A 13,261-nucleotide genomic window follows, 5' to 3' on the forward strand; every position below is an offset into this window, starting at 1 on the left:
CTGTGAACAGCATGGTACAAGATTGTACTTGAACCAGCCCTATCTAAGCACGATACCTGTGAACAGCATGGGCCACGCTTGTATATGAACCAGCCCTATCCAATCCCGGTACCCGTGAAGAGCATGGTCCAAGCTTGTGCATGAACCAGCCCTATCTAAGCCCAGTACCTGTGAACAGCATGGCCCAATCTTGTGCATGAATCAGCCCTATCTAAGCCTGGTAACTGTGAACAGTATGGTCCAAGCTTGTGCATGAACCAGCCCTATCTAAGCACAGTACCTGTGAACAGCATGGTCCACACTTGTGCATTAACCATCCCTATCTAAGCCTGGTACCTATGAACAGCATGGTTCAAGCTTGGGCATAAACCGGCCCTATCTAAGCCTGGTACCTGTGAACAGCATGGTCCAAGCTTGGGCATGAACCAGCCCTATCTAAGCCCTGTTCCTGTGAACACCATGGTCCAAGCTTGTGCATGAACCAGCCCTATCCAAGCAAGGGACCTGTGAACAGCATGGTCCACGCTTGTACATGAACCAGCCTTATCTAAGCACGGTACCTGGGAACAGCATGGTCCACGATTGTGCATGAACCAGCCCTATCCAAGCACGGTACCTGGGAACAGCATGGTCCACAATTGTGCATGAACCAGCCCTATCTAACCACGGTACCTGGGAACAGCATGGTCCACAATTGTGCATGAACCAGCCCAATCTAAGCACAGTACCTGTGAACTGCATGGTCCACGCTTGTGCATGAACCAGCCCTATCTAAGCACAGTACCTGTGAACAGCATGGTCCACGCTTGTGCATGAACCAGCCCTATCTAAGCTCTGTACCTTTCAACAGCATGGTCCAAGCATGTGCATGAACCAGCTCTATCCAAGCAAGGGACCTGTGAACAGCATGGTCCACCCTTGTACATGAACCAGCCCTATCTAAGCACGGTACCTGGGAACAGCATGGTCCACGATTGTGCATGAACCAGCCCTATCTAGGCACGGTACCTGTGAATAGCATGGTTCGAGCTTGGGCATGAACCTGCCCTATCTAAGCATGGTACCTGGGAACAGCATGGGCCACAATTGTGCATGAACCAGCCCTATCTAAGCACAGTACCTGTGAACAGCATGGTCCACGCTTGTGCATGAACCAGCCCTATCCAAGCACGGTACCTGTGAACAGCATGGTACAAGATTGTACTTGAACCAGCCCTATCTAAGCACGATACCTGTGAACAGCATGGGCCACGCTTGTATATGAACCAGCCATATCCAATCCCGGTACCCGTGAAGAGCATGGTCCAAGCTTGTGCATGAACCAGCCCTATCTAAGCCCAGTACCTGTGAACAGCATGGCCCAATCTTGTGCATGAATCAGCCCTATCTAAGCCTGGTAACTGTGAACAGTATGGTCCAAGCTTGTGCATGAACCAGCCCTATCTAAGCACAGTACCTGTGAACAGCATGGTCCACACTTGTGCATTAACCATCCCTATCTAAGCCTGGTACCTATGAACAGCATGGTTCAAGCTTGGGCATAAACCGGCCCTATCTAAGCCTGGTACCTGTGAACAGCATGGTCCAAGCTTGGGCATGAACCAGCCCTATCTAAGCCCTGTTCCTGTGAACACCATGGTCCAAGCTTGTGCATGAACCAGCCCTATCCAAGCAAGGGACCTGTGAACAGCATGGTCCACGCTTGTACATGAACCAGCCTTATCTAAGCACGGTACCTGGGAACAGCATGGTCCACGATTGTGCATGAACCAGCCCTATCCAAGCACGGTACCTGGGAACAGCATGGTCCACAATTGTGCATGAACCAGCCCTATCTAACCACGGTACCTGGGAACAGCATGGTCCACAATTGTGCATGAACCAGCCCAATCTAAGCACAGTACCTGTGAACTGCATGGTCCACGCTTGTGCATGAACCAGCCCTATCTAAGCACAGTACCTGTGAACAGCATGGTCCACGCTTGTGCATGAACCAGCCCTATCTAAGCTCTGTACCTTTCAACAGCATGGTCCAAGCATGTGCATGAACCAGCTCTATCCAAGCAAGGGACCTGTGAACAGCATGGTCCACCCTTGTACATGAACCAGCCCTATCTAAGCACGGTACCTGGGAACAGCATGGTCCACGATTGTGCATGAACCAGCCCTATCTACGCACGGTACCTGTGAATAGCATGGTTCGAGCTTGGGCATGAACCTGCCCTATCTAAGCATGGTACCTGGGAACAGCATGGGCCACAATTGTGCATGAACCAGCCCTATCTAAGCACAGTACCTGTGAACAGCATGGTCCACGCTTGTGCATGAACCAGCCCTATCCAAGCCCTGGACCTGTGAACAGCATGGTCCAAGCTTGTAACATGAACAAGCCCTATCCAAGCCCGGGACCTGTGAACAGCATGGTCCAAGTTTGCACAAGAACCAGCCCTATCCAAGCCCAGGATCTGTGAACAGCATGGTCCAAGCTTGTACATGAGCCAGCCCTATCCAAGCATGGTACTTTTGGACAGCATGGTCCAAGCTTGTACATGAGCCAGCCCTATCCAAGCACGGTACCTGTGAACAGCATGGGCCAATCTTGTGCATGAACCAGCCCTATCTAAGCCCGGTACCTGTGAACAGCATGGTCCAATCTTGTTCATGACCCAGCCCTATCTAAGACTGGAAACTGTGAACCGCATGGTCCAAGCTTGTGCATGAACCGTCCCTATCTAAGCCCGGTACCTGTGAACAGCATGGTCCATGCTTGTACATGAATCAGCCCTATCTAAGCCTGGTACCTGTGAACAGCATGGTCCACGCTTGTGCATGAACCATCCCTATCTAAGCCTGGTACCTATGAACAGCATGGTTCAAGCTTGGGCACAAACCTGCCCTATCTAAGCCCGGTACCTGTGAACAGCATGGTCCAAGCTTGTACATGAGCCAGCCCTATCCAAGCATGGTACTTTTGGACAACATGGTCCAAGCTTGTACATGAGCCAGCCCTATCCAAGCACGGTACCTGTGAACAGCATGGTACAAGCTTGTACTTGAACCAGCCCTATCTAAGCATGGAAACTGTGAACAGCATGGTCCAAGCTTGTACATGAACCAGCCCTATCTAAGCACGATACCTGTGAACAGCATGGGCCATGCTTGTATATGAACCAGCCCTATCCAATACCGGTACCCGTGAAGAGCATGGTCCAAACTTGTGCATGAACTAGCTCTATCTAAGCCCAGTACCTGTGAACAGCATGGCCCAATCTTGTGCATGAACCAGCCCTATCTAAGCCCGGTACCTGTGAACAGCATGGTCCAAGCTTGTACATGACCGAGCCCTATCTAAGCCTGGTAACTGTGAACAGCATGGTCCAAGCTTGTGCATGAACCAGCCCTATCTACGCACAGTACCTGTGAACAGCATGGTCCACGCTTGTACATGAATCAGCCCTATCTAAGCCTGGTACCTGTGAACAGCATGGTCCACGTTTGTGCATTAACCATCCCTATCTAAGCCTGGTACCTTTGAACAGCATGGTTCAAGCTTGGGCATAAACCTGCCCTATCTAAGCCCGGTACCTGTGAACAGCATGGTCCAAGCTTGGGCATGAACCAGCCCTATCTAAGCCCGGTACCTGTGAACAGCATGGTCCAAGCTTGGGCATGAACCAGCCCTATCTAAGCCCTGTTCCTGTGAACACCATGGTCCAAGCTTGTGCATGATAGAGCCCTATCTAAGCAAGGGACCTGTGAACAGCATGGTCCACGCATGTACATGAACCAGCCCTATCTAAGCACGGTACCTGGGAACAGCATGGTCCACGATTGTGCATGAAGCAGCCCTATCCAAGCACGGTTCTTTTGGACAGCATGGTCCAAGCTTGTAAATGAGCCAGCCCTATCCAAGCACGGTACCTGTGAACAGCATGGTACAAGATTGTACTTCAACCAGCCCTATCTAAGCACGATACCTGTGAACAGCATGGGCAACGCTTGTATATGAACCAGCCCTATCCAATCCCGGTACCCGTGAAGAGCATGGTCCAAGCTTGTGCATGAACCAGCCCTATCTAAGCCCAGTACCTGTGAACAGCATGGCCCAAACTTGTGCATGAATCAGCCCTATCTAAGCCTGGTAACTGTGAACAGTATGGTCCAAGCTTGTGCATGAACCAGCCCTATCTAAGCACAGTACCTGTGAACAGCATGGTCCACACTTGTGCATTAACCATCCCTATCTAAGCCTGGTACCTATGAACAGCATGGTTCAAGCTTGGGCATAAACCGGCCCTATCTAAGCCTGGTACCTGTGAACAGCATGGTCCAAGCTTGGGCATGAACCAGCCCTATCTAAGCCCTGTTCCTGTGAACACCATGGTCCAAGCTTGTGCATGAACCAGCCCTATCCAAGCAAGGGACCTGTGAACAGCATGGTCCACGCTTGTACATGAACCAGCCTTATCTAAGCACGGTACCTGGGAACAGCATGGTCCATGATTGTGCATGAACCAGCCCTATCCAAGCACGGTACCTGGGAACAGCATGGTCCACAATTGTGCATGAACCAGCCCTATCTAACCACGGTACCTGGGAACAGCATGGTCCACAATTGTGCATGAACCAGCCCAATCTAAGCACAGTACCTGTGAACTGCATGGTCCACGCTTGTGCATGAACCAGCCCTATCTAAGCACAGTACCTGTGAACAGCATGGTCCACGCTTGTGCATGAACCAGCCCTATCTAAGCTCTGTACCTTTCAACAGCATGGTCCAAGCATGTGCATGAACCAGCTCTATCCAAGCAAGGGACCTGTGAACAGCATGGTCCACCCTTGTACATGAACCAGCCCTATCTAAGCACGGTACCTGGGAACAGCATGGTCCACGATTGTGCATGAACCAGCCCTATCTACGCACGGTACCTGTGAATAGCATGGTTCGAGCTTGGGCATGAACCTGCCCTATCTAAGCATGGTACCTGGGAACAGCATGGGCCACAATTGTGCATGAACCAGCCCTATCTAAGCACAGTACCTGTGAACAGCATGGTCCACGCTTGTGCATGAACCAGCCCTATCCAAGCCCTGGACCTGTGAACAGCATGGTCCAAGCTTGTAACATGAACAAGCCCTATCCAAGCCCGGGACCTGTGAACAGCATGGTCCAAGTTTGCACAAGAACCAGCCCTATCCAAGCCCAGGATCTGTGAACAGCATGGTCCAAGCTTGTACATGAGCCAGCCCTATCCAAGCATGGTACTTTTGGACAGCATGGTCCAAGCTTGTACATGAGCCAGCCCTATCCAAGCACGGTACCTGTTAACAGCATGGTAGAAGCTTGTACCTGAACCAGCCCTATCTAAGCATGGAACCTGTGAACAGCATGGTCCAGGCTTGTACATGAACCAGCCCTATCCAAGCACGGTACCTGTGAACAGCATGGTACAAGCTTGTACTTGAACCAGCCCTATCTAAGCCTGGTACCTGTGAACAGCATGGTCCATGCTTGTGCATTAATCATCCCTATCTAAGCCTGGTACCTATGAACAGCATGGTTCAAGCTTGGGCATAAACCTTCCCTATCTAAGCCCAGTACCTGTGAACAGCATGGTCCAAGCTTGGGCATGAACCAGCCCTATCTAAGCCCTGTTCCTGTGAACACCATGGTCCAAGCTTGTGCATGAACCAGCCGTATCCAAGCAAGGGACCTGTGAACAGCAAAGTCCACGCTTGTACATGAACCAGCCCTATCTAAGCACGGTACCTGGGAACAGCATGGTCCACATTTGTGCATGAACCAGCCCTATCCAAGCACGGTACCTGGGAACAGCATGGTCCACAATTGTGCATGAACCAGCCCTATCTAAGCATGGTACCTGGGAACAGCATGGTCCACAATTGTGCATGATCCAGCCCTATCTAAGCACAGTACCTGTGAACTGCATGGTCCACGCTTGTGCATGAACCAGCCCTATCTACGCACGGTACCTGTGAACAGCATGGTCCACAATTGTGCATGAACAGCCCTATCTAAGCAAAGTACCTGTGAACAGCATGGTCCACGCTTGTGCATGAACCAGCCCTATCTAAGCTCTGTACCTTTCAACAGCATGGTCCAAGCATGTGCATGAACCAGCTCTATCCAAGCAAGGGAACTGTGAACAGCATGGTCCACCCTTGTACATGAACCAGCCCTATCTAAGCACGGTACCTGGGAACAGCATGGTCCACGATTGTGCATGAACCAGCCCTATCTACGCACGGTACCTGTGAATAGCATGGTTCGAGCTTGGGCATGAACCTGCCCTATCTAAGCATGGTACCTGGGAACAGCATGGTCCACAATTGTGCATGAACCAGCCCTATCTAAGCACAGTACCTGTGAACAGCATGGTCCATGCTTGTGCATGAACCAGCCCTATCCAAGCCCTGTACCTGTGAACAGCATGGTCCAAGCTTGTACATAAACAAGCCCTATCCAAGCCCGGGACCTGTGAACAGCATGGTCCAAGTTTGCACAAGAACCAGCCCTATCCAAGCCCAGGATCTGTGAACAGCATGGTCCAAGCTTGTACCTGAGCCAGCCCTATCCAAGCATGGTACTTTTGGACAGCATGGTCCAAGCTTGTACATGAGCCAGCCCTATCCAAGCACGGTACCTGTGAACAGCATGGTACAAGGTTGTACTTGAACCAGCCCTATCTAAGCAAGGAACCTGTGAACAGCATGGCCCAAGCTTGTACATGCACCAGCCCTTTCTAAGCCCGGTACCTGTGAACAGCATGGTCCAAGCTTGTGCATGAACCAGCCCTATCTAAGCCTAGTACCTGTGAACAGCATGGCCCAATCTTGTGCATGAACCAGCCCTTTCTAAGCCCGGTACCTGTGAACAGCATGGTTCAAGCTTGTGCATGAACCAGCCCTATCTAAGCATGGGACCTGTGAACAGCATGATCCACACTTGTACATGAACCAGCCCTATCTAAGCCCAGTACCTGTGAAAAGCATGGTCCAAGCTTGGGCATGAACCAGCCCTATCTAAGCCCTGTACCTGTGAACAACCTGGTCCAAGCTTGTACATGAACAAGCCCTATCTAAGCCCTGTACCTGTGAACAACCTGGTCCAAGCTTGTACATGAACCAGCCCTATCTAAGCACGCATCCATGTGATCCGACTGCGGTTGAATTTACTGCGGCCGGAATGTTCACATGAGAAGGTGCAAACTACCAAAAGTTTGCATCTTTCCATGCAATCATACGTACATACTCACACCCCCACCCACACCCACAACACACCCATGACACACCCCACACCCTCCACACACCCCCACCCACACCCCCAACATAAACAAACCCTGCTTACCTTCTCTTCACGCTGGGTCCCTCCGGCACCAGTTCCCTTTCACTTCCGTGATCGGGAACTGGTGCTGCAGGGTCCTTTTCTTTTTTTTTCTTTTACGGGGGGCTGCAGGGGTTTCCCCCACAACCCCCAGTCACTATAGTGTTAAGTATAGTGAGCTGGGTGTTGCGGGGGGGACAGCCGCAGCCCCGCTTTTCTTTTTAAACTTAGGTGCAATGCTAGCACCAAAAGTTCAAACATTTTTGGTTTTCAAACTGTTGGTGCTAGCATTTGTAGAACCTTTTGTACATGCGACCGTTTAGTTACAGTCTTTTTGTACAAAACCTCTAAGCAAGGTACGTGTGAACAGCATGGTCCAAGCTTGTGCATGAACCATCCCTATCTAAGCACAGTACCTGTGAACAGCATGGTCCACGCTTGTGCATGAACCATCCCTATCTAAGCACGGTACCTGTGAACAGCGTGGTCCACGCTTGTGCATGAATCAGCCCTATCTAAGCATGGTACCTGTGAACAGCATGGTCCACTCTTGTGTATGAATCAGCCCTATCTAAGCCTGGTACCTGTGAACAGCATGGTCCACACTTGTGCACGAACCATCGCTATCTATGCCTGGTACCTGTGAACAGCATGGTTCAAGTTTGTACATGAACCAGCCCTATCTAAGCACGGTACCTGGGAACAGCATGGTCCACAATTGTGCATGAACCAGCCCCCATCCAAGCACGGACCCTGAGAACAGCATGGTCCACAATTGTGCATGAACCAGCCCTATCTAAGCACAGTACCTGTGAACAGCATGGTCCATGCTCTTGCATGAACCAGCCCTATCTACGCACGGTACCTGTGAACAGCATGGTCCAAGCTTGGGCATGAACCTGCCCTATCTAAGCATGGTACCTGGGAACAGCATGGTCCACAATTGTGCATGAACCAGCCCTATCTAAGCACAGTACCTGTGAACAGCATGGTCCACGCTTGTGCATGAACCAGCTCTATCTAAGCTCTGTACCTTTGAACAGCATGGTCCTAACTTGGGCATGAACCAGCCCTATCCAAGCCCTATACCTGTGAACAGCATAGTCCAAGCTTGTACATGAACAAGCCCTATCCAAGCCCGGGACCTGTGAACAGCATGGTCCAAGTTTGTACAAGAACCAGCCCTATCCAATCCCAGGACATGTGAACAGCATGGTCCAAGCTTGTACATGAGCCAGCCCTATCCAAGCATGGTACTTTTGGACAGCATGGTCCAAGCTTGTACATGAGCCAGCCCTATCCAAGCACGGTACCTGTGAACAGCATGGTACAAGCTTGTACTTGAACCAGCCCTATCTAAGCATGGAACCTGTGAACAGCATGGTCCAGGCTTGTACATGAACCAGCCCTATCTAAGCACGAGACCTGTGAACAGCATGGGCCACACTTGTATATGAACCAGCCCTATCCAATCCCGGTACCCGTGAAGAGCATGGTCCAAGCTTGTGCATGAACCAGCCCTATCTAAGCCCAGTACCTGTGAACAGCATGGCCCAATCTTGTACATGAATCAGCCCTATCTAAGCCCGGTACCTGTGAACAACATGGTCCAAGCTTGTACATGACCCAGCCCTATCTAAGCCTGGTAACTGTGAACAGCATGGTCCAAGCTTGTGCATGAACCAGCCCTATCTAAGCACGGTACCTGTGAACAGCATGGTCCATGCTTGTACATGAATCAGCCCTATCTAAGCCTGGTACCTGTGAACAGCATGGTCCACGCTTGTGCATTAACCATCCCTATCTAAGCCTGGTACCTATGAACAGCATGGTTCAAGCTTGGGCATAAACCTGCCCTATCTAAGCCCGGTACCTGTGAACAGCATGGTCCAAGCTTGGGCATGAACCAGCCCTATCTAAGCCCGGTACCTGTGCACAGCATGGTCCAAGCTTTGGCATGAACCAGCCCTATCTAAGCCCTGCTCCTGTGAACACCATGGTCCAAGCTTGTGCATGAACCAGCCCTATCCAAGCAAGGAACCTGTGAACAGCATGGTCCACGCTTGTACATGAACCAGCCCTATCTAAGCACGGTACCTGGGAACAGCATGGTCCACGATTGTGCATGAACCAGCCCTATCCAAGCACGGTACCTGGGAACAGCATGGTCCACGATTGTGCATGAACCAGCCCTATCCAAGCACGGTACCTGGGAACAGCATGGTACACAATTGTGCATGAACCAGCCCTATCTAAGCACAGTACCTGGGAACAGCATGGTCCACGATTGTGCATGAACCAGCCCCCATCCAAGCACGGAACCTGGGAAGAGCATGATCCACAATTGTGCATGAACCAGCCCTATCTAAGCACAGTACCTGTGAACAGCATGGTCCACCCTTGTACATGAACCAGCCCTATCTAAGCACGGTACCTGGGAACAGCATGGTCCACGATTGTGCATGAACCAGCTCTATCTACGCACGGTACCTGTGAACAGCATGGTCCGAGCTTGGGCATGAACCTGCCCTATCTAAGCATGGTACCTGGGAACAGCATGGTCCACAATTGTGCATGAACCAGCCCTATCTAAGCACAGTACCTGTGAACAGCATGGTCCACGCTTGTGCATGAACCAGCCCTATCTAAGCTCTGTACCTTTGAACAGCATGGTCCGAGCTTGGGCATGAACCAGCCCTATCCAAGACCTGTACCTGTGAACAGCATGGCCCAATCTTGTGCATGAACCAGCCCTTTCTAAGCCCGGTACCTGTGAACAGCATGGTCCCTTGCTTGTGCATGAACCAGCCCTATCTAAGCATGGGACCTGTGAACAGCATGATCCACACTTGTACATGAACCAGCCCTATCTAAGCCCAGTACCTGTGAAAAGCATGGTCCAAGCTTGGGCATGAACCAGCCCTATCTAAGCCCTGTACCTGTGAACAACCTGGTCCAAGCTTGTACATGAACAAGCCCTATCTAAGCCCTGTACCTGTGAACAACCTGGTCCAAGCTTGTACATGAACCAGCCCTATCTAAGCACGCATCCATGTGATCCGACTGCGGTTGAATTTACTGCGGCCGGAATGTTCACATGAGAAGGTGCAAATTACCAAAAGTTTGCATCTTTCTCATGCAATCATACGTACATACTCACACCCCCACCCACACCCACAACACACCCATGACACACCCCACACCCTCCACACACCCCCACCCACACCCCCAACATAAACAAACCCTGCTTACCTTCTCTTCACGCTGGGTCCCTCCGGCACCAGTTCCCTTTCACTTCCGTGATCGGGAACTGGTGCTGCAGGGTCCTTTTCTTTTTTTTTCTTTTACGGGGGGCTGCAGGGGTTTCCCCCACAACCCCCAGTCACTATAGTGTTAAGTATAGTGAGCTGGGTGTTGCGGGGGGGTCAGCCGCAGCCCCGCTTTTTTTTTTAAACTTAGGTGCAATGCTAGCACCAAAAGTTCAAACATTTTTGGTTTTCAAACTGTTGGTGCTAGCATTTGTAGAACCTTTTGTACATGCGACCGTTTAGTTACAGTCTTTTTGTACAAAACCTCTAAGCATGGTACCTGTGAACAGCATGGTCCAAGCTTGTGCATGAACCATCCCTATCTAAGCACAGTACCTGTGAACAGCATGGTCCACGCTTGTGCATGAACCATCCCTATCTAAGCACGGTACCTGTGAACAGCGTGGTCCACGCTTGTGCATGAATCAGCCCTATCTAAGCATGGTACCTGTGAACAGCATGGTCCACTCTTGTGTATGAATCAGCCCTATCTAAGCCTGGTACCTGTGAACAGCATGGTCCACACTTGTGCACGAACCATCGCTATCTATGCCTGGTACCTGTGAACAGCATGGTTCAAGTTTGTACATGAACCAGCCCTATCTAAGCACGGTACCTGGGAACAGCATGGTCCACAATTGTGCATGAACCAGCCCCCATCCAAGCACGGACCCTGAGAACAGCATGGTCCACAATTGTGCATGAACCAGCCCTATCTAAGCACAGTACCTGTGAACAGCATGGTCCATGCTCTTGCATGAACCAGCCCTATCTACGCACGGTACCTGTGAACAGCATGGTCCGAGCTTGGGCATGAACCTGCCCTATCTAAGCATGGTACCTGGGAACAGCATGGTCCACAATTGTGCATGAACCAGCCCTATCTAAGCACCGTACCTGTGAACAGCATGGTCCACGCTTGTGCATGAACCAGCTCTATCTAAGCTCTGTACCTTTGAACAGCATGGTCCTAACTTGGGCATGAACCAGCCCTATCCAAGCCCTGTACCTGTGAACAGCATGGTCCAAGCTTGTACATGAACAAGCCCTATCCAAGCCCGCGACCTGTGAACAGCATGGTCCAAGTTTGTACAAGAACCTGCCCTATCCAAGCCCAGGACCTGTGAACAGCATGGTTCAAGCTTGTACATGAGCCAGCCGTATCCAAGCATGGTACTTTTGGACAGCATAGTCCAAGCTTGTACATGAGCCAGCCCTATCCAAGCACGGTACCTGTGAACAGCATGGTACAAGCTTGGGCATGAACCAGCCCCATCTAAGCCCGGTACCTGTGAACAGCATGGTCCACGCTTGTACATGAACCAGCCCTATCTAAGCACGGTACCTGGGAACAGAATGGTCCACGATTGTGCATGAACCAGCCCTATCTACGCACGGTACCTGTGAACAGCATGGTCCGAGCTTGGGAATGAACCTGCCCTATCTAAGCATGGTACCTGGGAACAGCATGGTCCACAATTGTGCATGAACCATCCCTATCTAAGCACAGTACCTGTGAACAGCATGGTCCACGCTTGTGCATGAACCAGCCCTATCTAAGCTCTGTACCTTTGAACAGCATGGTCTGAGCTTGGGCATGAACCAGCCCTATCCAAGCCCTGTACCTGTGAACAGCATAGTCCAAGCTTGTGCATGAACCAGCCCTGTCTAAGCCCTGTTCCTGTGAACACCATGGTCCAAGCTTGTGCATGAACCAGCCCTATCCAAGCAAGGGACCTGTGAACAGCATGGTCCACGCTTGTACATGAACCAGCCCTATCTAAGCACGGTACCTGGGAACAGCATGGTCCACGATTGTGCATGAACCAGCCCTATCCAAGCACGGTACCTGGGAACAGCATGGTCCACAATTGTGCATGAACCAGCCCTATCTAACCACGGTACCTGGGAACAGCATGGTCCACAATTGTGCATGAACCAGCCCAATCTAAGCACAGTACCTGTGAACTGCATGGTCCACGCTTGTGCATGAACCAGCCCTATCTACGCACGGTACCTGTGAACAGCATGGTCCACAATTGTGCATGAACCAGCCCTATCTAAGCACAGTACCTGTGAACAGCATGGTCCACGCTTGTGCATGAACCAGCCCTATCTAAGCTCTGTACCTTTCAACAGCATGGTCCAAGCATGTGCATGAACCAGCTCTATCCAAGCAAGGGACCTCTGAACAGCATGGTCCACCCTTGTACATGAACCAGCCCTATCTAAGCACGGTACCTGGGAACAGCATGGTCCACGATTGTGCATGAACCAGCCCTATCTACGCACGGTACCTGTGAATAGCATGGTTCGAGCTTGGGCATGAACCTGCCCTATCTAAGCATGGTACCTGGCACAGCATGGTCCACAATTGTGCATGAACCAGCCCTATCTAAGCACAGTACCTGTGAACAGCATGGTCCATGCTTGTGCATGAACCAGCCCTATCTACGCATGGTACCTGTGAACAGCATGGTCCACAATTGTGCATGAACCAGCCCTATCTAAGCACAGTACCTGTGAACAGCATGGTCCACACTTGTGCATGAACCAGCCCTATCTAAGCTCTGTACAATTGAACAGCATGGTCCAAACGGGTGCATGA

Source organism: Ambystoma mexicanum, chromosome 14 (genome assembly GCF_040938575.1).
Source record: "Ambystoma mexicanum isolate Mex_15411 chromosome 14, UKY_AmexF1_1, whole genome shotgun sequence".
Classification (NCBI taxonomy): Eukaryota; Metazoa; Chordata; class Amphibia; order Caudata; family Ambystomatidae; genus Ambystoma; species Ambystoma mexicanum.